At 53.4% G+C, this 17,045-nt stretch overlaps 39 non-coding genes across 39 annotated transcripts; 7 read left to right on the forward strand and 32 right to left on the reverse strand.

Annotated features, from left to right (window-relative positions):
- Positions 1 to 132: 132 nt before the first annotated feature.
- On the reverse strand, positions 133 to 214 carry Trnas-aga (transfer RNA serine (anticodon AGA)). The gene has a single exon. It is a non-coding gene; the product is annotated as a tRNA-Ser (tRNA).
- Positions 215 to 353: 139 nt separating this feature from the next.
- On the reverse strand, positions 354 to 426 carry Trnak-uuu (transfer RNA lysine (anticodon UUU)). The gene has a single exon. It is a non-coding gene; the product is annotated as a tRNA-Lys (tRNA).
- A 279-nt stretch (positions 427 to 705) lies between these two features.
- Trnae-uuc (transfer RNA glutamic acid (anticodon UUC)) lies at positions 706 to 777 on the reverse strand. Its single transcript has one exon. It is a non-coding gene; the product is annotated as a tRNA-Glu (tRNA).
- Positions 778 to 1,099: 322 nt separating this feature from the next.
- On the reverse strand, positions 1,100 to 1,172 carry Trnam-cau (transfer RNA methionine (anticodon CAU)). Its single transcript has one exon. It is a non-coding gene; the product is annotated as a tRNA-Met (tRNA).
- An 813-nt stretch (positions 1,173 to 1,985) lies between these two features.
- Trnag-ucc (transfer RNA glycine (anticodon UCC)) lies at positions 1,986 to 2,057 on the forward strand. Its single transcript has one exon. It is a non-coding gene; the product is annotated as a tRNA-Gly (tRNA).
- A 278-nt stretch (positions 2,058 to 2,335) lies between these two features.
- Trnas-aga (transfer RNA serine (anticodon AGA)) lies at positions 2,336 to 2,417 on the reverse strand. The gene has a single exon. It is a non-coding gene; the product is annotated as a tRNA-Ser (tRNA).
- Positions 2,418 to 2,556: 139 nt separating this feature from the next.
- Trnak-uuu (transfer RNA lysine (anticodon UUU)) lies at positions 2,557 to 2,629 on the reverse strand. Its single transcript has one exon. It is a non-coding gene; the product is annotated as a tRNA-Lys (tRNA).
- Positions 2,630 to 2,908: 279 nt separating this feature from the next.
- Positions 2,909 to 2,980, reverse strand: Trnae-uuc (transfer RNA glutamic acid (anticodon UUC)). Its single transcript has one exon. It is a non-coding gene; the product is annotated as a tRNA-Glu (tRNA).
- A 322-nt stretch (positions 2,981 to 3,302) lies between these two features.
- Trnam-cau (transfer RNA methionine (anticodon CAU)) lies at positions 3,303 to 3,375 on the reverse strand. The gene has a single exon. It is a non-coding gene; the product is annotated as a tRNA-Met (tRNA).
- Positions 3,376 to 4,188: 813 nt separating this feature from the next.
- On the forward strand, positions 4,189 to 4,260 carry Trnag-ucc (transfer RNA glycine (anticodon UCC)). The gene has a single exon. It is a non-coding gene; the product is annotated as a tRNA-Gly (tRNA).
- A 278-nt stretch (positions 4,261 to 4,538) lies between these two features.
- On the reverse strand, positions 4,539 to 4,620 carry Trnas-aga (transfer RNA serine (anticodon AGA)). The gene has a single exon. It is a non-coding gene; the product is annotated as a tRNA-Ser (tRNA).
- Positions 4,621 to 4,759: 139 nt separating this feature from the next.
- Positions 4,760 to 4,832, reverse strand: Trnak-uuu (transfer RNA lysine (anticodon UUU)). The gene has a single exon. It is a non-coding gene; the product is annotated as a tRNA-Lys (tRNA).
- A 279-nt stretch (positions 4,833 to 5,111) lies between these two features.
- Positions 5,112 to 5,183, reverse strand: Trnae-uuc (transfer RNA glutamic acid (anticodon UUC)). The gene has a single exon. It is a non-coding gene; the product is annotated as a tRNA-Glu (tRNA).
- Positions 5,184 to 5,505: 322 nt separating this feature from the next.
- Trnam-cau (transfer RNA methionine (anticodon CAU)) lies at positions 5,506 to 5,578 on the reverse strand. Its single transcript has one exon. It is a non-coding gene; the product is annotated as a tRNA-Met (tRNA).
- An 813-nt stretch (positions 5,579 to 6,391) lies between these two features.
- Positions 6,392 to 6,463, forward strand: Trnag-ucc (transfer RNA glycine (anticodon UCC)). Its single transcript has one exon. It is a non-coding gene; the product is annotated as a tRNA-Gly (tRNA).
- Positions 6,464 to 6,741: 278 nt separating this feature from the next.
- Positions 6,742 to 6,823, reverse strand: Trnas-aga (transfer RNA serine (anticodon AGA)). Its single transcript has one exon. It is a non-coding gene; the product is annotated as a tRNA-Ser (tRNA).
- A 139-nt stretch (positions 6,824 to 6,962) lies between these two features.
- On the reverse strand, positions 6,963 to 7,035 carry Trnak-uuu (transfer RNA lysine (anticodon UUU)). Its single transcript has one exon. It is a non-coding gene; the product is annotated as a tRNA-Lys (tRNA).
- A 279-nt stretch (positions 7,036 to 7,314) lies between these two features.
- Trnae-uuc (transfer RNA glutamic acid (anticodon UUC)) lies at positions 7,315 to 7,386 on the reverse strand. The gene has a single exon. It is a non-coding gene; the product is annotated as a tRNA-Glu (tRNA).
- A 322-nt stretch (positions 7,387 to 7,708) lies between these two features.
- Positions 7,709 to 7,781, reverse strand: Trnam-cau (transfer RNA methionine (anticodon CAU)). The gene has a single exon. It is a non-coding gene; the product is annotated as a tRNA-Met (tRNA).
- An 813-nt stretch (positions 7,782 to 8,594) lies between these two features.
- Positions 8,595 to 8,666, forward strand: Trnag-ucc (transfer RNA glycine (anticodon UCC)). The gene has a single exon. It is a non-coding gene; the product is annotated as a tRNA-Gly (tRNA).
- Positions 8,667 to 8,944: 278 nt separating this feature from the next.
- On the reverse strand, positions 8,945 to 9,026 carry Trnas-aga (transfer RNA serine (anticodon AGA)). Its single transcript has one exon. It is a non-coding gene; the product is annotated as a tRNA-Ser (tRNA).
- A 139-nt stretch (positions 9,027 to 9,165) lies between these two features.
- Positions 9,166 to 9,238, reverse strand: Trnak-uuu (transfer RNA lysine (anticodon UUU)). Its single transcript has one exon. It is a non-coding gene; the product is annotated as a tRNA-Lys (tRNA).
- A 279-nt stretch (positions 9,239 to 9,517) lies between these two features.
- Trnae-uuc (transfer RNA glutamic acid (anticodon UUC)) lies at positions 9,518 to 9,589 on the reverse strand. Its single transcript has one exon. It is a non-coding gene; the product is annotated as a tRNA-Glu (tRNA).
- A 322-nt stretch (positions 9,590 to 9,911) lies between these two features.
- On the reverse strand, positions 9,912 to 9,984 carry Trnam-cau (transfer RNA methionine (anticodon CAU)). The gene has a single exon. It is a non-coding gene; the product is annotated as a tRNA-Met (tRNA).
- Positions 9,985 to 10,797: 813 nt separating this feature from the next.
- On the forward strand, positions 10,798 to 10,869 carry Trnag-ucc (transfer RNA glycine (anticodon UCC)). The gene has a single exon. It is a non-coding gene; the product is annotated as a tRNA-Gly (tRNA).
- A 278-nt stretch (positions 10,870 to 11,147) lies between these two features.
- Positions 11,148 to 11,229, reverse strand: Trnas-aga (transfer RNA serine (anticodon AGA)). Its single transcript has one exon. It is a non-coding gene; the product is annotated as a tRNA-Ser (tRNA).
- Positions 11,230 to 11,369: 140 nt separating this feature from the next.
- On the reverse strand, positions 11,370 to 11,442 carry Trnak-uuu (transfer RNA lysine (anticodon UUU)). Its single transcript has one exon. It is a non-coding gene; the product is annotated as a tRNA-Lys (tRNA).
- Positions 11,443 to 11,721: 279 nt separating this feature from the next.
- Positions 11,722 to 11,793, reverse strand: Trnae-uuc (transfer RNA glutamic acid (anticodon UUC)). The gene has a single exon. It is a non-coding gene; the product is annotated as a tRNA-Glu (tRNA).
- Positions 11,794 to 12,115: 322 nt separating this feature from the next.
- Positions 12,116 to 12,188, reverse strand: Trnam-cau (transfer RNA methionine (anticodon CAU)). The gene has a single exon. It is a non-coding gene; the product is annotated as a tRNA-Met (tRNA).
- An 813-nt stretch (positions 12,189 to 13,001) lies between these two features.
- On the forward strand, positions 13,002 to 13,073 carry Trnag-ucc (transfer RNA glycine (anticodon UCC)). The gene has a single exon. It is a non-coding gene; the product is annotated as a tRNA-Gly (tRNA).
- A 278-nt stretch (positions 13,074 to 13,351) lies between these two features.
- Trnas-aga (transfer RNA serine (anticodon AGA)) lies at positions 13,352 to 13,433 on the reverse strand. Its single transcript has one exon. It is a non-coding gene; the product is annotated as a tRNA-Ser (tRNA).
- A 139-nt stretch (positions 13,434 to 13,572) lies between these two features.
- Trnak-uuu (transfer RNA lysine (anticodon UUU)) lies at positions 13,573 to 13,645 on the reverse strand. Its single transcript has one exon. It is a non-coding gene; the product is annotated as a tRNA-Lys (tRNA).
- Positions 13,646 to 13,924: 279 nt separating this feature from the next.
- Trnae-uuc (transfer RNA glutamic acid (anticodon UUC)) lies at positions 13,925 to 13,996 on the reverse strand. The gene has a single exon. It is a non-coding gene; the product is annotated as a tRNA-Glu (tRNA).
- Positions 13,997 to 14,318: 322 nt separating this feature from the next.
- Positions 14,319 to 14,391, reverse strand: Trnam-cau (transfer RNA methionine (anticodon CAU)). Its single transcript has one exon. It is a non-coding gene; the product is annotated as a tRNA-Met (tRNA).
- An 813-nt stretch (positions 14,392 to 15,204) lies between these two features.
- Positions 15,205 to 15,276, forward strand: Trnag-ucc (transfer RNA glycine (anticodon UCC)). Its single transcript has one exon. It is a non-coding gene; the product is annotated as a tRNA-Gly (tRNA).
- Positions 15,277 to 15,554: 278 nt separating this feature from the next.
- On the reverse strand, positions 15,555 to 15,636 carry Trnas-aga (transfer RNA serine (anticodon AGA)). The gene has a single exon. It is a non-coding gene; the product is annotated as a tRNA-Ser (tRNA).
- Positions 15,637 to 15,775: 139 nt separating this feature from the next.
- Positions 15,776 to 15,848, reverse strand: Trnak-uuu (transfer RNA lysine (anticodon UUU)). Its single transcript has one exon. It is a non-coding gene; the product is annotated as a tRNA-Lys (tRNA).
- Positions 15,849 to 16,127: 279 nt separating this feature from the next.
- On the reverse strand, positions 16,128 to 16,199 carry Trnae-uuc (transfer RNA glutamic acid (anticodon UUC)). Its single transcript has one exon. It is a non-coding gene; the product is annotated as a tRNA-Glu (tRNA).
- Positions 16,200 to 16,521: 322 nt separating this feature from the next.
- Positions 16,522 to 16,594, reverse strand: Trnam-cau (transfer RNA methionine (anticodon CAU)). The gene has a single exon. It is a non-coding gene; the product is annotated as a tRNA-Met (tRNA).
- Between the last annotated feature and the right edge of the window lie 451 nt (positions 16,595 to 17,045).

Genomic DNA, 17,045 nt, shown 5'->3' on the forward strand with positions numbered 1-17,045 from the left:
AATTCGCCCTTATCAAGAGGACAGGCGATATAAACGGCTGTGAGAGGTGAGGTGTAGCGAAGTACCAAAACGACAGGCAAACTGCGAAATTTTCTGCTCCTTCTTCTTAAACAAAAAAATAAAAAAAAGAGACGCAGTCGGTAGGACTCGAACCTACGCTCCCAGAGGGAATCAGATTTCTAGTCAGACGCCTTAACCACTCGGCCACGACTGCTCGCAGCCAAAAGTTCCCTCGAATCATGAAAACTCAAACCGTTCTGCGCAGTATGTTGACAGGAAACGAACTCCGTGCACTGATTACGGCAGGGCTACCAGCGCTACGAGACGAGCCATTACGGAAGCGTTAAAATCTTCGCCCGGACAGGGACTCGAACCCTGGACCCTTAGGTTAAAAGCCTAATGCTCTACCGACTGAGCTATCCGGGCTCACACTTGTTGGGGGATGGAGCAGCTGCAGGCAATGTGAATAACTGGAACGCGTAATTGCTGGCTTCTGGCGCAACTGGCGACTTCACCGACTTGCCACTGACGCTGGTAGCAGCCCAACAGCGGACCAGTGCCTCTTCTCCCTTTATCCCGGTGCTGACAGTAATTGCATCTCGTGCCTTTTTTCCCCGATTACGCTCGGTTGAAGCTCCGGAAGGAGGGCGACAAACGAGGGTTGGAGGGCCAAAACATGGAGGGTCGTGTGCGCAAAAACTTCGCTTCCGGTACCGGGAATCGAACCCTGGCCTCCTGGGTGAAAGCCAGGTATCCTAGCCACTAGACCACACCGGATTTGCTCGATAAGTGTCAGATTTACTCCCTCTCCTCTGGCATTTCGTGCTGAATCCGGACTCAGTGGTGTTCTCTGTTTGCGAGCATATTTGCGCCTACAGACTGGCATGGCGCACAGCTCGAAACTGACTATTCATTGCTGTTTGCATCATATTTTACTCATAACAGGGGAGGAGAAAGGTCAAAGCTGTACCTTGCCATAGCTGGATGTAAACATTTTGACGCTGAGGCGTGGACTCCTTGTGGATAACAAACGACAATTCAGTTCGTTCCCTAGCAACAGCAACGCCGTTAATTCAGCCATGATGTACAGCAAATTATATGCCCCGGGTGAGGATCGAACTCACGACCTTAAGATTATGAGACTTACGCGCTGCCCACTGCGCTACCGAGGCACGTCTGCAACCAACGTCCCAGGAAACTTGGTAAGCCTCGCATATTAGAGATAGACAGTTTGCGCTTTCTCAAGAATCTGTTGTGTTGCTACACGTGCTTTCCCGAATTGCTAGATTAAACTGCTGCCGCGGCTTTTCCAACGGAAAGCAGCACTGCCTGAGGTTACAGTACATCGCCCTTGCGGCACCTGAACACAGCGGCCTGTAGGGCCAGGCTGACGCTAGAGTTCAGAAATAGCACGCGTCCGTCCAAGTACGGTCTCTTGCGTGCTGCGTGTTTGGTTCTTCTCACAGCGAATCCTGCTATACATTTCTGAGGCTGACGCAGCTCAAACGAGCAATCGGCGCGGCAGCATTATAGCGAGAACAGCAAAACGATGCATCGGCCGGGAATCGAACCCGGGCCGCCCGCGTGGTAGGCGAACAACCTGCCGCTTTTTTTGTTGTTGTTCTCATTTTTTTAGTTGCATTTGTTGGGGGCGGTCGACCGTGCTTCCCGAGCATATTCCAGAGTAGCTGTCTGCAGGGAAAGTGGGATTGCCACCCAACGACGCCGGATACAACCGAAAAAAGTGCTACACACGCGGAGTCCCCCACTACACTGCCTTAAAGCGACCGCTCATCACTATCGTGTGAGTAACCTTGCGGCCGCGGCGACGAGTCTTGCCCAAAGACGCAGCGTGCGTGGAGGCGCTGCCCGAACGCGTGTGGATGCACCCTCCTACCTCGTAAAGCGCCTACAGCTACTATCACCGTGGGCCGCTGCCGGCGGGCGGGAAGCCGACACAGCGCGGCGTCACGGGCAGCGGCTGTGCGGTGGTGGTGTAATGGTGAGCATAGTTGCCTTCCAAGCAGTTGATCCGGGTTCGATTCCCGGCCACCGCAACGGGCGCAAATTTTTACGTATGAGTATGTGAGCCACGTGCTGTTAAATTAACGTTTTCTTTCCGTCGTTGCTCCACGCAGGCCATCCTGTAGTATGTCCCGACTTGTCCCGACTTTGCTCGGCTGACGCGAAAGCTGACGCTTGGAATTCGCCCTTATCAAGAGGACAGGCGATATAAACGGCTGTGAGAGGTGAGGTGTAGCGAAGTACCAAAACGACAGGCAAACTGCGAAATTTTCTGCTCCTTCTTCTTAAACAAAAAAATAAAAAAAAGAGACGCAGTCGGTAGGACTCGAACCTACGCTCCCAGAGGGAATCAGATTTCTAGTCAGACGCCTTAACCACTCGGCCACGACTGCTCGCAGCCAAAAGTTCCCTCGAATCGTGAAAACTCAAACCGTTCTGCGCAGTATGTTGACAGGAAACGAACTCCGTGCACTGATTACGGCAGGGCTACCAGCGCTACGAGACGAGCCATTACGGAAGCGTTAAAATCTTCGCCCGGACAGGGACTCGAACCCTGGACCCTTAGGTTAAAAGCCTAATGCTCTACCGACTGAGCTATCCGGGCTCACACTTGTTGGGGGATGGAGCAGCTGCAGGCAATGTGAATAACTGGAACGCGTAATTGCTGGCTTCTGGCGCAACTGGCGACTTCACCGACTTGCCACTGACGCTGGTAGCAGCCCAACAGCGGACCAGTGCCTCTTCTCCCTTTATCCCGGTGCTGACAGTAATTGCATCTCGTGCCTTTTTTCCCCGATTACGCTCGGTTGAAGCTCCGGAAGGAGGGCGACAAACGAGGGTTGGAGGGCCAAAACATGGAGGGTCGTGTGCGCAAAAACTTCGCTTCCGGTACCGGGAATCGAACCCTGGCCTCCTGGGTGAAAGCCAGGTATCCTAGCCACTAGACCACACCGGATTTGCTCGATAAGTGTCAGATTTACTCCCTCTCCTCTGGCATTTCGTGCTGAATCCGGACTCAGTGGTGTTCTCTGTTTGCGAGCATATTTGCGCCTACAGACTGGCATGGCGCACAGCTCGAAACTGACTATTCATTGCTGTTTGCATCATATTTTACTCATAACAGGGGAGGAGAAAGGTCAAAGCTGTACCTTGCCATAGCTGGATGTAAACATTTTGACGCTGAGGCGTGGACTCCTTGTGGATAACAAACGACAATTCAGTTCGTTCCCTAGCAACAGCAACGCCGTTAATTCAGCCATGATGTACAGCAAATTATATGCCCCGGGTGAGGATCGAACTCACGACCTTAAGATTATGAGACTTACGCGCTGCCCACTGCGCTACCGAGGCACGTCTGCAACCAACGTCCCAGGAAACTTGGTAAGCCTCGCATATTAGAGATAGACAGTTTGCGCTTTCTCAAGAATCTGTTGTGTTGCTACACGTGCTTTCCCGAATTGCTAGATTAAACTGCTGCCGCGGCTTTTCCAACGGAAAGCAGCACTGCCTGAGGTTACAGTACATCGCCCTTGCGGCACCTGAACACAGCGGCCTGTAGGGCCAGGCTGACGCTAGAGTTCAGAAATAGCACGCGTCCGTCCAAGTACGGTCTCTTGCGTGCTGCGTGTTTGGTTCTTCTCACAGCGAATCCTGCTATACATTTCTGAGGCTGACGCAGCTCAAACGAGCAATCGGCGCGGCAGCATTATAGCGAGAACAGCAAAACGATGCATCGGCCGGGAATCGAACCCGGGCCGCCCGCGTGGTAGGCGAACAACCTGCCGCTTTTTTTGTTGTTGTTCTCATTTTTTTAGTTGCATTTGTTGGGGGCGGTCGACCGTGCTTCCCGAGCATATTCCAGAGTAGCTGTCTGCAGGGAAAGTGGGATTGCCACCCAACGACGCCGGATACAACCGAAAAAAGTGCTACACACGCGGAGTCCCCCACTACACTGCCTTAAAGCGACCGCTCATCACTATCGTGTGAGTAACCTTGCGGCCGCGGCGACGAGTCTTGCCCAAAGACGCAGCGTGCGTGGAGGCGCTGCCCGAACGCGTGTGGATGCACCCTCCTACCTCGTAAAGCGCCTACAGCTACTATCACCGTGGGCCGCTGCCGGCGGGCGGGAAGCCGACACAGCGCGGCGTCACGGGCAGCGGCTGTGCGGTGGTGGTGTAATGGTGAGCATAGTTGCCTTCCAAGCAGTTGATCCGGGTTCGATTCCCGGCCACCGCAACGGGCGCAAATTTTTACGTATGAGTATGTGAGCCACGTGCTGTTAAATTAACGTTTTCTTTCCGTCGTTGCTCCACGCAGGCCATCCTGTAGTATGTCCCGACTTGTCCCGACTTTGCTCGGCTGACGCGAAAGCTGACGCTTGGAATTCGCCCTTATCAAGAGGACAGGCGATATAAACGGCTGTGAGAGGTGAGGTGTAGCGAAGTACCAAAACGACAGGCAAACTGCGAAATTTTCTGCTCCTTCTTCTTAAACAAAAAAATAAAAAAAAGAGACGCAGTCGGTAGGACTCGAACCTACGCTCCCAGAGGGAATCAGATTTCTAGTCAGACGCCTTAACCACTCGGCCACGACTGCTCGCAGCCAAAAGTTCCCTCGAATCATGAAAACTCAAACCGTTCTGCGCAGTATGTTGACAGGAAACGAACTCCGTGCACTGATTACGGCAGGGCTACCAGCGCTACGAGACGAGCCATTACGGAAGCGTTAAAATCTTCGCCCGGACAGGGACTCGAACCCTGGACCCTTAGGTTAAAAGCCTAATGCTCTACCGACTGAGCTATCCGGGCTCACACTTGTTGGGGGATGGAGCAGCTGCAGGCAATGTGAATAACTGGAACGCGTAATTGCTGGCTTCTGGCGCAACTGGCGACTTCACCGACTTGCCACTGACGCTGGTAGCAGCCCAACAGCGGACCAGTGCCTCTTCTCCCTTTATCCCGGTGCTGACAGTAATTGCATCTCGTGCCTTTTTTCCCCGATTACGCTCGGTTGAAGCTCCGGAAGGAGGGCGACAAACGAGGGTTGGAGGGCCAAAACATGGAGGGTCGTGTGCGCAAAAACTTCGCTTCCGGTACCGGGAATCGAACCCTGGCCTCCTGGGTGAAAGCCAGGTATCCTAGCCACTAGACCACACCGGATTTGCTCGATAAGTGTCAGATTTACTCCCTCTCCTCTGGCATTTCGTGCTGAATCCGGACTCAGTGGTGTTCTCTGTTTGCGAGCATATTTGCGCCTACAGACTGGCATGGCGCACAGCTCGAAACTGACTATTCATTGCTGTTTGCATCATATTTTACTCATAACAGGGGAGGAGAAAGGTCAAAGCTGTACCTTGCCATAGCTGGATGTAAACATTTTGACGCTGAGGCGTGGACTCCTTGTGGATAACAAACGACAATTCAGTTCGTTCCCTAGCAACAGCAACGCCGTTAATTCAGCCATGATGTACAGCAAATTATATGCCCCGGGTGAGGATCGAACTCACGACCTTAAGGTTATGAGACTTACGCGCTGCCCACTGCGCTACCGAGGCACGTCTGCAACCAACGTCCCAGGAAACTTGGTAAGCCTCGCATATTAGAGATAGACAGTTTGCGCTTTCTCAAGAATCTGTTGTGTTGCTACACGTGCTTTCCCGAATTGCTAGATTAAACTGCTGCCGCGGCTTTTCCAACGGAAAGCAGCACTGCCTGAGGTTACAGTACATCGCCCTTGCGGCACCTGAACACAGCGGCCTGTAGGGCCAGGCTGACGCTAGAGTTCAGAAATAGCACGCGTCCGTCCAAGTACGGTCTCTTGCGTGCTGCGTGTTTGGTTCTTCTCACAGCGAATCCTGCTATACATTTCTGAGGCTGACGCAGCTCAAACGAGCAATCGGCGCGGCAGCATTATAGCGAGAACAGCAAAACGATGCATCGGCCGGGAATCGAACCCGGGCCGCCCGCGTGGTAGGCGAACAACCTGCCGCTTTTTTTGTTGTTGTTCTCATTTTTTTAGTTGCATTTGTTGGGGGCGGTCGACCGTGCTTCCCGAGCATATTCCAGAGTAGCTGTCTGCAGGGAAAGTGGGATTGCCACCCAACGACGCCGGATACAACCGAAAAAAGTGCTACACACGCGGAGTCCCCCACTACACTGCCTTAAAGCGACCGCTCATCACTATCGTGTGAGTAACCTTGCGGCCGCGGCGACGAGTCTTGCCCAAAGACGCAGCGTGCGTGGAGGCGCTGCCCGAACGCGTGTGGATGCACCCTCCTACCTCGTAAAGCGCCTACAGCTACTATCACCGTGGGCCGCTGCCGGCGGGCGGGAAGCCGACACAGCGCGGCGTCACGGGCAGCGGCTGTGCGGTGGTGGTGTAATGGTGAGCATAGTTGCCTTCCAAGCAGTTGATCCGGGTTCGATTCCCGGCCACCGCAACGGGCGCAAATTTTTACGTATGAGTATGTGAGCCACGTGCTGTTAAATTAACGTTTTCTTTCCGTCGTTGCTCCACGCAGGCCATCCTGTAGTATGTCCCGACTTGTCCCGACTTTGCTCGGCTGACGCGAAAGCTGACGCTTGGAATTCGCCCTTATCAAGAGGACAGGCGATATAAACGGCTGTGAGAGGTGAGGTGTAGCGAAGTACCAAAACGACAGGCAAACTGCGAAATTTTCTGCTCCTTCTTCTTAAACAAAAAAATAAAAAAAAGAGACGCAGTCGGTAGGACTCGAACCTACGCTCCCAGAGGGAATCAGATTTCTAGTCAGACGCCTTAACCACTCGGCCACGACTGCTCGCAGCCAAAAGTTCCCTCGAATCGTGAAAACTCAAACCGTTCTGCGCAGTATGTTGACAGGAAACGAACTCCGTGCACTGATTACGGCAGGGCTACCAGCGCTACGAGACGAGCCATTACGGAAGCGTTAAAATCTTCGCCCGGACAGGGACTCGAACCCTGGACCCTTAGGTTAAAAGCCTAATGCTCTACCGACTGAGCTATCCGGGCTCACACTTGTTGGGGGATGGAGCAGCTGCAGGCAATGTGAATAACTGGAACGCGTAATTGCTGGCTTCTGGCGCAACTGGCGACTTCACCGACTTGCCACTGACGCTGGTAGCAGCCCAACAGCGGACCAGTGCCTCTTCTCCCTTTATCCCGGTGCTGACAGTAATTGCATCTCGTGCCTTTTTTCCCCGATTACGCTCGGTTGAAGCTCCGGAAGGAGGGCGACAAACGAGGGTTGGAGGGCCAAAACATGGAGGGTCGTGTGCGCAAAAACTTCGCTTCCGGTACCGGGAATCGAACCCTGGCCTCCTGGGTGAAAGCCAGGTATCCTAGCCACTAGACCACACCGGATTTGCTCGATAAGTGTCAGATTTACTCCCTCTCCTCTGGCATTTCGTGCTGAATCCGGACTCAGTGGTGTTCTCTGTTTGCGAGCATATTTGCGCCTACAGACTGGCATGGCGCACAGCTCGAAACTGACTATTCATTGCTTTTTGCATCATATTTTACTCATAACAGGGGAGGAGAAAGGTCAAAGCTGTACCTTGTCATAGCTGGATGTAAACATTTTGACGCTGAGGCGTGGACTCCTTGTGGATAACAAACGACAATTCAGTTCGTTCCCTAGCAACAGCAACGCCGTTAATTCAGCCATGATGTACAGCAAATTATATGCCCCGGGTGAGGATCGAACTCACGACCTTAAGATTATGAGACTTACGCGCTGCCCACTGCGCTACCGAGGCACGTCTGCAACCAACGTCCCAGGAAACTTGGTAAGCCTCGCATATTAGAGATAGACAGTTTGCGCTTTCTCAAGAATCTGTTGTGTTGCTACACGTGCTTTCCCGAATTGCTAGATTAAACTGCTGCCGCGGCTTTTCCAACGGAAAGCAGCACTGCCTGAGGTTACAGTACATCGCCCTTGCGGCACCTGAACACAGCGGCCTGTAGGGCCAGGCTGACGCTAGAGTTCAGAAATAGCACGCGTCCGTCCAAGTACGGTCTCTTGCGTGCTGCGTGTTTGGTTCTTCTCACAGCGAATCCTGCTATACATTTCTGAGGCTGACGCAGCTCAAACGAGCAATCGGCGCGGCAGCATTATAGCGAGAACAGCAAAACGATGCATCGGCCGGGAATCGAACCCGGGCCGCCCGCGTGGTAGGCGAACAACCTGCCGCTTTTTTTGTTGTTGTTCTCATTTTTTTAGTTGCATTTGTTGGGGGCGGTCGACCGTGCTTCCCGAGCATATTCCAGAGTAGCTGTCTGCAGGGAAAGTGGGATTGCCACCCAACGACGCCGGATACAACCGAAAAAAGTGCTACACACGCGGAGTCCCCCACTACACTGCCTTAAAGCGACCGCTCATCACTATCGTGTGAGTAACCTTGCGGCCGCGGCGACGAGTCTTGCCCAAAGACGCAGCGTGCGTGGAGGCGCTGCCCGAACGCGTGTGGATGCACCCTCCTACCTCGTAAAGCGCCTACAGCTACTATCACCGTGGGCCGCTGCCGGCGGGCGGGAAGCCGACACAGCGCGGCGTCACGGGCAGCGGCTGTGCGGTGGTGGTGTAATGGTGAGCATAGTTGCCTTCCAAGCAGTTGATCCGGGTTCGATTCCCGGCCACCGCAACGGGCGCAAATTTTTACGTATGAGTATGTGAGCCACGTGCTGTTAAATTAACGTTTTCTTTCCGTCGTTGCTCCACGCAGGCCATCCTGTAGTATGTCCCGACTTGTCCCGACTTTGCTCGGCTGACGCGAAAGCTGACGCTTGGAATTCGCCCTTATCAAGAGGACAGGCGATATAAACGGCTGTGAGAGGTGAGGTGTAGCGAAGTACCAAAACGACAGGCAAACTGCGAAATTTTCTGCTCCTTCTTCTTAAACAAAAAAATAAAAAAAAGAGACGCAGTCGGTAGGACTCGAACCTACGCTCCCAGAGGGAATCAGATTTCTAGTCAGACGCCTTAACCACTCGGCCACGACTGCTCGCAGCCAAAAGTTCCCTCGAATCGTGAAAACTCAAACCGTTCTGCGCAGTATGTTGACAGGAAACGAACTCCGTGCACTGATTACGGCAGGGCTACCAGCGCTACGAGACGAGCCATTACGGAAGCGTTAAAATCTTCGCCCGGACAGGGACTCGAACCCTGGACCCTTAGGTTAAAAGCCTAATGCTCTACCGACTGAGCTATCCGGGCTCACACTTGTTGGGGGATGGAGCAGCTGCAGGCAATGTGAATAACTGGAACGCGTAATTGCTGGCTTCTGGCGCAACTGGCGACTTCACCGACTTGCCACTGACGCTGGTAGCAGCCCAACAGCGGACCAGTGCCTCTTCTCCCTTTATCCCGGTGCTGACAGTAATTGCATCTCGTGCCTTTTTTCCCCGATTACGCTCGGTTGAAGCTCCGGAAGGAGGGCGACAAACGAGGGTTGGAGGGCCAAAACATGGAGGGTCGTGTGCGCAAAAACTTCGCTTCCGGTACCGGGAATCGAACCCTGGCCTCCTGGGTGAAAGCCAGGTATCCTAGCCACTAGACCACACCGGATTTGCTCGATAAGTGTCAGATTTACTCCCTCTCCTCTGGCATTTCGTGCTGAATCCGGACTCAGTGGTGTTCTCTGTTTGCGAGCATATTTGCGCCTACAGACTGGCATGGCGCACAGCTCGAAACTGACTATTCATTGCTGTTTGCATCATATTTTACTCATAACAGGGGAGGAGAAAGGTCAAAGCTGTACCTTGCCATAGCTGGATGTAAACATTTTGACGCTGAGGCGTGGACTCCTTGTGGATAACAAACGACAATTCAGTTCGTTCCCTAGCAACAGCAACGCCGTTAATTCAGCCATGATGTACAGCAAATTATATGCCCCGGGTGAGGATCGAACTCACGACCTTAAGATTATGAGACTTACGCGCTGCCCACTGCGCTACCGAGGCACGTCTGCAACCAACGTCCCAGGAAACTTGGTAAGCCTCGCATATTAGAGATAGACAGTTTGCGCTTTCTCAAGAATCTGTTGTGTTGCTACACGTGCTTTCCCGAATTGCTAGATTAAACTGCTGCCGCGGCTTTTCCAACGGAAAGCAGCACTGCCTGAGGTTACAGTACATCGCCCTTGCGGCACCTGAACACAGCGGCCTGTAGGGCCAGGCTGACGCTAGAGTTCAGAAATAGCACGCGTCCGTCCAAGTACGGTCTCTTGCGTGCTGCGTGTTTGGTTCTTCTCACAGCGAATCCTGCTATACATTTCTGAGGCTGACGCAGCTCAAACGAGCAATCGGCGCGGCAGCATTATAGCGAGAACAGCAAAACGATGCATCGGCCGGGAATCGAACCCGGGCCGCCCGCGTGGTAGGCGAACAACCTGCCGCTTTTTTTGTTGTTGTTCTCATTTTTTTAGTTGCATTTGTTGGGGGCGGTCGACCGTGCTTCCCGAGCATATTCCAGAGTAGCTGTCTGCAGGGAAAGTGGGATTGCCACCCAACGACGCCGGATACAACCGAAAAAAGTGCTACACACGCGGAGTCCCCCACTACACTGCCTTAAAGCGACCGCTCATCACTATCGTGTGAGTAACCTTGCGGCCGCGGCGACGAGTCTTGCCCAAAGACGCAGCGTGCGTGGAGGCGCTGCCCGAACGCGTGTGGATGCACCCTCCTACCTCGTAAAGCGCCTACAGCTACTATCACCGTGGGCCGCTGCCGGCGGGCGGGAAGCCGACACAGCGCGGCGTCACGGGCAGCGGCTGTGCGGTGGTGGTGTAATGGTGAGCATAGTTGCCTTCCAAGCAGTTGATCCGGGTTCGATTCCCGGCCACCGCAACGGGCGCAAATTTTTACGTATGAGTATGTGAGCCACGTGCTGTTAAATTAACGTTTTCTTTCCGTCGTTGCTCCACGCAGGCCATCCTGTAGTATGTCCCGACTTGTCCCGACTTTGCTCGGCTGACGCGAAAGCTGACGCTTGGAATTCGCCCTTATCAAGAGGACAGGCGATATAAACGGCTGTGAGAGGTGAGGTGTAGCGAAGTACCAAAACGACAGGCAAACTGCGAAATTTTCTGCTCCTTCTTCTTAAACAAAAAAATAAAAAAAAGAGACGCAGTCGGTAGGACTCGAACCTACGCTCCCAGAGGGAATCAGATTTCTAGTCAGACGCCTTAACCACTCGGCCACGACTGCTCGCAGCCAAAAAGTTCCCTCGAATCGTGAAAACTCAAACCGTTCTGCGCAGTATGTTGACAGGAAACGAACTCCGTGCACTGATTACGGCAGGGCTACCAGCGCTACGAGACGAGCCATTACGGAAGCGTTAAAATCTTCGCCCGGACAGGGACTCGAACCCTGGACCCTTAGGTTAAAAGCCTAATGCTCTACCGACTGAGCTATCCGGGCTCACACTTGTTGGGGGATGGAGCAGCTGCAGGCAATGTGAATAACTGGAACGCGTAATTGCTGGCTTCTGGCGCAACTGGCGACTTCACCGACTTGCCACTGACGCTGGTAGCAGCCCAACAGCGGACCAGTGCCTCTTCTCCCTTTATCCCGGTGCTGACAGTAATTGCATCTCGTGCCTTTTTTCCCCGATTACGCTCGGTTGAAGCTCCGGAAGGAGGGCGACAAACGAGGGTTGGAGGGCCAAAACATGGAGGGTCGTGTGCGCAAAAACTTCGCTTCCGGTACCGGGAATCGAACCCTGGCCTCCTGGGTGAAAGCCAGGTATCCTAGCCACTAGACCACACCGGATTTGCTCGATAAGTGTCAGATTTACTCCCTCTCCTCTGGCATTTCGTGCTGAATCCGGACTCAGTGGTGTTCTCTGTTTGCGAGCATATTTGCGCCTACAGACTGGCATGGCGCACAGCTCGAAACTGACTATTCATTGCTGTTTGCATCATATTTTACTCATAACAGGGGAGGAGAAAGGTCAAAGCTGTACCTTGCCATAGCTGGATGTAAACATTTTGACGCTGAGGCGTGGACTCCTTGTGGATAACAAACGACAATTCAGTTCGTTCCCTAGCAACAGCAACGCCGTTAATTCAGCCATGATGTACAGCAAATTATATGCCCCGGGTGAGGATCGAACTCACGACCTTAAGGTTATGAGACTTACGCGCTGCCCACTGCGCTACCGAGGCACGTCTGCAACCAACGTCCCAGGAAACTTGGTAAGCCTCGCATATTAGAGATAGACAGTTTGCGCTTTCTCAAGAATCTGTTGTGTTGCTACACGTGCTTTCCCGAATTGCTAGATTAAACTGCTGCCGCGGCTTTTCCAACGGAAAGCAGCACTGCCTGAGGTTACAGTACATCGCCCTTGCGGCACCTGAACACAGCGGCCTGTAGGGCCAGGCTGACGCTAGAGTTCAGAAATAGCACGCGTCCGTCCAAGTACGGTCTCTTGCGTGCTGCGTGTTTGGTTCTTCTCACAGCGAATCCTGCTATACATTTCTGAGGCTGACGCAGCTCAAACGAGCAATCGGCGCGGCAGCATTATAGCGAGAACAGCAAAACGATGCATCGGCCGGGAATCGAACCCGGGCCGCCCGCGTGGTAGGCGAACAACCTGCCGCTTTTTTTGTTGTTGTTCTCATTTTTTTAGTTGCATTTGTTGGGGGCGGTCGACCGTGCTTCCCGAGCATATTCCAGAGTAGCTGTCTGCAGGGAAAGTGGGATTGCCACCCAACGACGCCGGATACAACCGAAAAAAGTGCTACACACGCGGAGTCCCCCACTACACTGCCTTAAAGCGACCGCTCATCACTATCGTGTGAGTAACCTTGCGGCCGCGGCGACGAGTCTTGCCCAAAGACGCAGCGTGCGTGGAGGCGCTGCCCGAACGCGTGTGGATGCACCCTCCTACCTCGTAAAGCGCCTACAGCTACTATCACCGTGGGCCGCTGCCGGCGGGCGGGAAGCCGACACAGCGCGGCGTCACGGGCAGCGGCTGTGCGGTGGTGGTGTAATGGTGAGCATAGTTGCCTTCCAAGCAGTTGATCCGGGTTCGATTCCCGGCCACCGCAACGGGCGCAAATTTTTACGTATGAGTATGTGAGCCACGTGCTGTTAAATTAACGTTTTCTTTCCGTCGTTGCTCCACGCAGGCCATCCTGTAGTATGTCCCGACTTGTCCCGACTTTGCTCGGCTGACGCGAAAGCTGACGCTTGGAATTCGCCCTTATCAAGAGGACAGGCGATATAAACGGCTGTGAGAGGTGAGGTGTAGCGAAGTACCAAAACGACAGGCAAACTGCGAAATTTTCTGCTCCTTCTTCTTAAACAAAAAAATAAAAAAAAGAGACGCAGTCGGTAGGACTCGAACCTACGCTCCCAGAGGGAATCAGATTTCTAGTCAGACGCCTTAACCACTCGGCCACGACTGCTCGCAGCCAAAAGTTCCCTCGAATCGTGAAAACTCAAACCGTTCTGCGCAGTATGTTGACAGGAAACGAACTCCGTGCACTGATTACGGCAGGGCTACCAGCGCTACGAGACGAGCCATTACGGAAGCGTTAAAATCTTCGCCCGGACAGGGACTCGAACCCTGGACCCTTAGGTTAAAAGCCTAATGCTCTACCGACTGAGCTATCCGGGCTCACACTTGTTGGGGGATGGAGCAGCTGCAGGCAATGTGAATAACTGGAACGCGTAATTGCTGGCTTCTGGCGCAACTGGCGACTTCACCGACTTGCCACTGACGCTGGTAGCAGCCCAACAGCGGACCAGTGCCTCTTCTCCCTTTATCCCGGTGCTGACAGTAATTGCATCTCGTGCCTTTTTTCCCCGATTACGCTCGGTTGAAGCTCCGGAAGGAGGGCGACAAACGAGGGTTGGAGGGCCAAAACATGGAGGGTCGTGTGCGCAAAAACTTCGCTTCCGGTACCGGGAATCGAACCCTGGCCTCCTGGGTGAAAGCCAGGTATCCTAGCCACTAGACCACACCGGATTTGCTCGATAAGTGTCAGATTTACTCCCTCTCCTCTGGCATTTCGTGCTGAATCCGGACTCAGTGGTGTTCTCTGTTTGCGAGCATATTTGCGCCTACAGACTGGCATGGCGCACAGCTCGAAACTGACTATTCATTGCTGTTTGCATCATATTTTACTCATAACAGGGGAGGAGAAAGGTCAAAGCTGTACCTTGCCATAGCTGGATGTAAACATTTTGACGCTGAGGCGTGGACTCCTTGTGGATAACAAACGACAATTCAGTTCGTTCCCTAGCAACAGCAACGCCGTTAATTCAGCCATGATGTACAGCAAATTATATGCCCCGGGTGAGGATCGAACTCACGACCTTAAGATTATGAGACTTACGCGCTGCCCACTGCGCTACCGAGGCACGTCTGCAACCAACGTCCCAGGAAACTTGGTAAGCCTCGCATATTAGAGATAGACAGTTTGCGCTTTCTCAAGAATCTGTTGTGTTGCTACACGTGCTTTCCCGAATTGCTAGATTAAACTGCTGCCGCGGCTTTTCCAACGGAAAGCAGCACTGCCTGAGGTTACAGTACATCGCCCTTGCGGCACCTGAACACAGCGGCCTGTAGGGCCAGGCTGACGCTAGAGTTCAGAAATAGCACGCGTCCGTCCAAGTACGGTCTCTTGCGTGCTGCGTGTTTGGTTCTTCTCACAGCGAATCCTGCTATACATTTCTGAGGCTGACGCAGCTCAAACGAGCAATCGGCGCGGCAGCATTATAGCGAGAACAGCAAAACGATGCATCGGCCGGGAATCGAACCCGGGCCGCCCGCGTGGTAGGCGAACAACCTGCCGCTTTTTTTGTTGTTGTTCTCATTTTTTTAGTTGCATTTGTTGGGGGCGGTCGACCGTGCTTCCCGAGCATATTCCAGAGTAGCTGTCTGCAGGGAAAGTGGGATTGCCACCCAACGACGCCGGATACAACCGAAAAAAGTGCTACACACGCGGAGTCCCCCACTACACTGCCTTAAAGCGACCGCTCATCACTATCGTGTGAGTAACCTTGCGGCCGCGGCGACGAGTCTTGCCCAAAGACGCAGCGTGCGTGGAGGCGCTGCCCGAACGCGTGTGGATGCACCCTCCTACCTCGTAAAGCGCCTACAGCTACTATCACCGTGGGCCGCTGCCGGCGGGCGGGAAGCCGACACAGCGCGGCGTCACGGGCAGCGGCTGTGCGGTGGTGGTGTAATGGTGAGCATAGTTGCCTTCCAAGCAGTTGATCCGGGTTCGATTCCCGGCCACCGCAACGGGCGCAAATTTTTACGTATGAGTATGTGAGCCACGTGCTGTTAAATTAACGTTTTCTTTCCGTCGTTGCTCCACGCAGGCCATCCTGTAGTATGTCCCGACTTGTCCCGACTTTGCTCGGCTGACGCGAAAGCTGACGCTTGGAATTCGCCCTTATCAAGAGGACAGGCGATATAAACGGCTGTGAGAGGTGAGGTGTAGCGAAGTACCAAAACGACAGGCAAACTGCGAAATTTTCTGCTCCTTCTTCTTAAACAAAAAAATAAAAAAAAGAGACGCAGTCGGTAGGACTCGAACCTACGCTCCCAGAGGGAATCAGATTTCTAGTCAGACGCCTTAACCACTCGGCCACGACTGCTCGCAGCCAAAAGTTCCCTCGAATCGTGAAAACTCAAACCGTTCTGCGCAGTATGTTGACAGGAAACGAACTCCGTGCACTGATTACGGCAGGGCTACCAGCGCTACGAGACGAGCCATTACGGAAGCGTTAAAATCTTCGCCCGGACAGGGACTCGAACCCTGGACCCTTAGGTTAAAAGCCTAATGCTCTACCGACTGAGCTATCCGGGCTCACACTTGTTGGGGGATGGAGCAGCTGCAGGCAATGTGAATAACTGGAACGCGTAATTGCTGGCTTCTGGCGCAACTGGCGACTTCACCGACTTGCCACTGACGCTGGTAGCAGCCCAACAGCGGACCAGTGCCTCTTCTCCCTTTATCCCGGTGCTGACAGTAATTGCATCTCGTGCCTTTTTTCCCCGATTACGCTCGGTTGAAGCTCCGGAAGGAGGGCGACAAACGAGGGTTGGAGGGCCAAAACATGGAGGGTCGTGTGCGCAAAAACTTCGCTTCCGGTACCGGGAATCGAACCCTGGCCTCCTGGGTGAAAGCCAGGTATCCTAGCCACTAGACCACACCGGATTTGCTCGATAAGTGTCAGATTTACTCCCTCTCCTCTGGCATTTCGTGCTGAATCCGGACTCAGTGGTGTTCTCTGTTTGCGAGCATATTTGCGCCTACAGACTGGCATGGCGCACAGCTCGAAACTGACTATTCATTGCTGTTTGCATCATATTTTACTCATAACAGGGGAGGAGAAAGGTCAAAGCTGTACCTTGCCATAGCTGGATGTAAACATTTTGACGCTGAGGCGTGGACTCCTTGTGGATAACAAACGACAATTCAGTTCGTTCCCTAGCAACAGCAACGCCGTTAATTCAGCCATGATGTACAGCAAATTATATGCCCCGGGTGAGGATCGAACTCACGACCTTAAGATTATGAGACTTACGCGCTGCCCACTGCGCTACCGAGGCACGTCTGCAACCAACGTCCCAGGAAACTTGGTAAGCCTCGCATATTAGAGATAGACAGTTTGCGCTTTCTCAAGAATCTGTTGTGTTGCTACACGTGCTTTCCCGAATTGCTAGATTAAACTGCTGCCGCGGCTTTTCCAACGGAAAGCAGCACTGCCTGAGGTTACAGTACATCGCCCTTGCGGCACCTGAACACAGCGGCCTGTAGGGCCAGGCTGACGCTAGAGTTCAGAAATAGCACGCGTCCGTCCAAGTACGGTCTCTTGCGTGCTGCGTGTTTGGTTCTTCTCACAGCGAATCCTGCTATACATTTCTGAGGCTGACGCAGCTCAAACGAGCAATCGGCGCGGCAGCATTATAGCGAGAACAGCAAAACGATGCATCGGCCGGGAATCGAACCCGGGCCGCCCGCGTGGTAGGCGAACAACCTGCCGCTTTTTTTGTTGTTGTT

This window comes from Schistocerca serialis, chromosome 4 (genome assembly GCF_023864345.2).
Source record: "Schistocerca serialis cubense isolate TAMUIC-IGC-003099 chromosome 4, iqSchSeri2.2, whole genome shotgun sequence".
NCBI classification, from domain to species: domain Eukaryota; kingdom Metazoa; phylum Arthropoda; class Insecta; order Orthoptera; family Acrididae; genus Schistocerca; species Schistocerca serialis.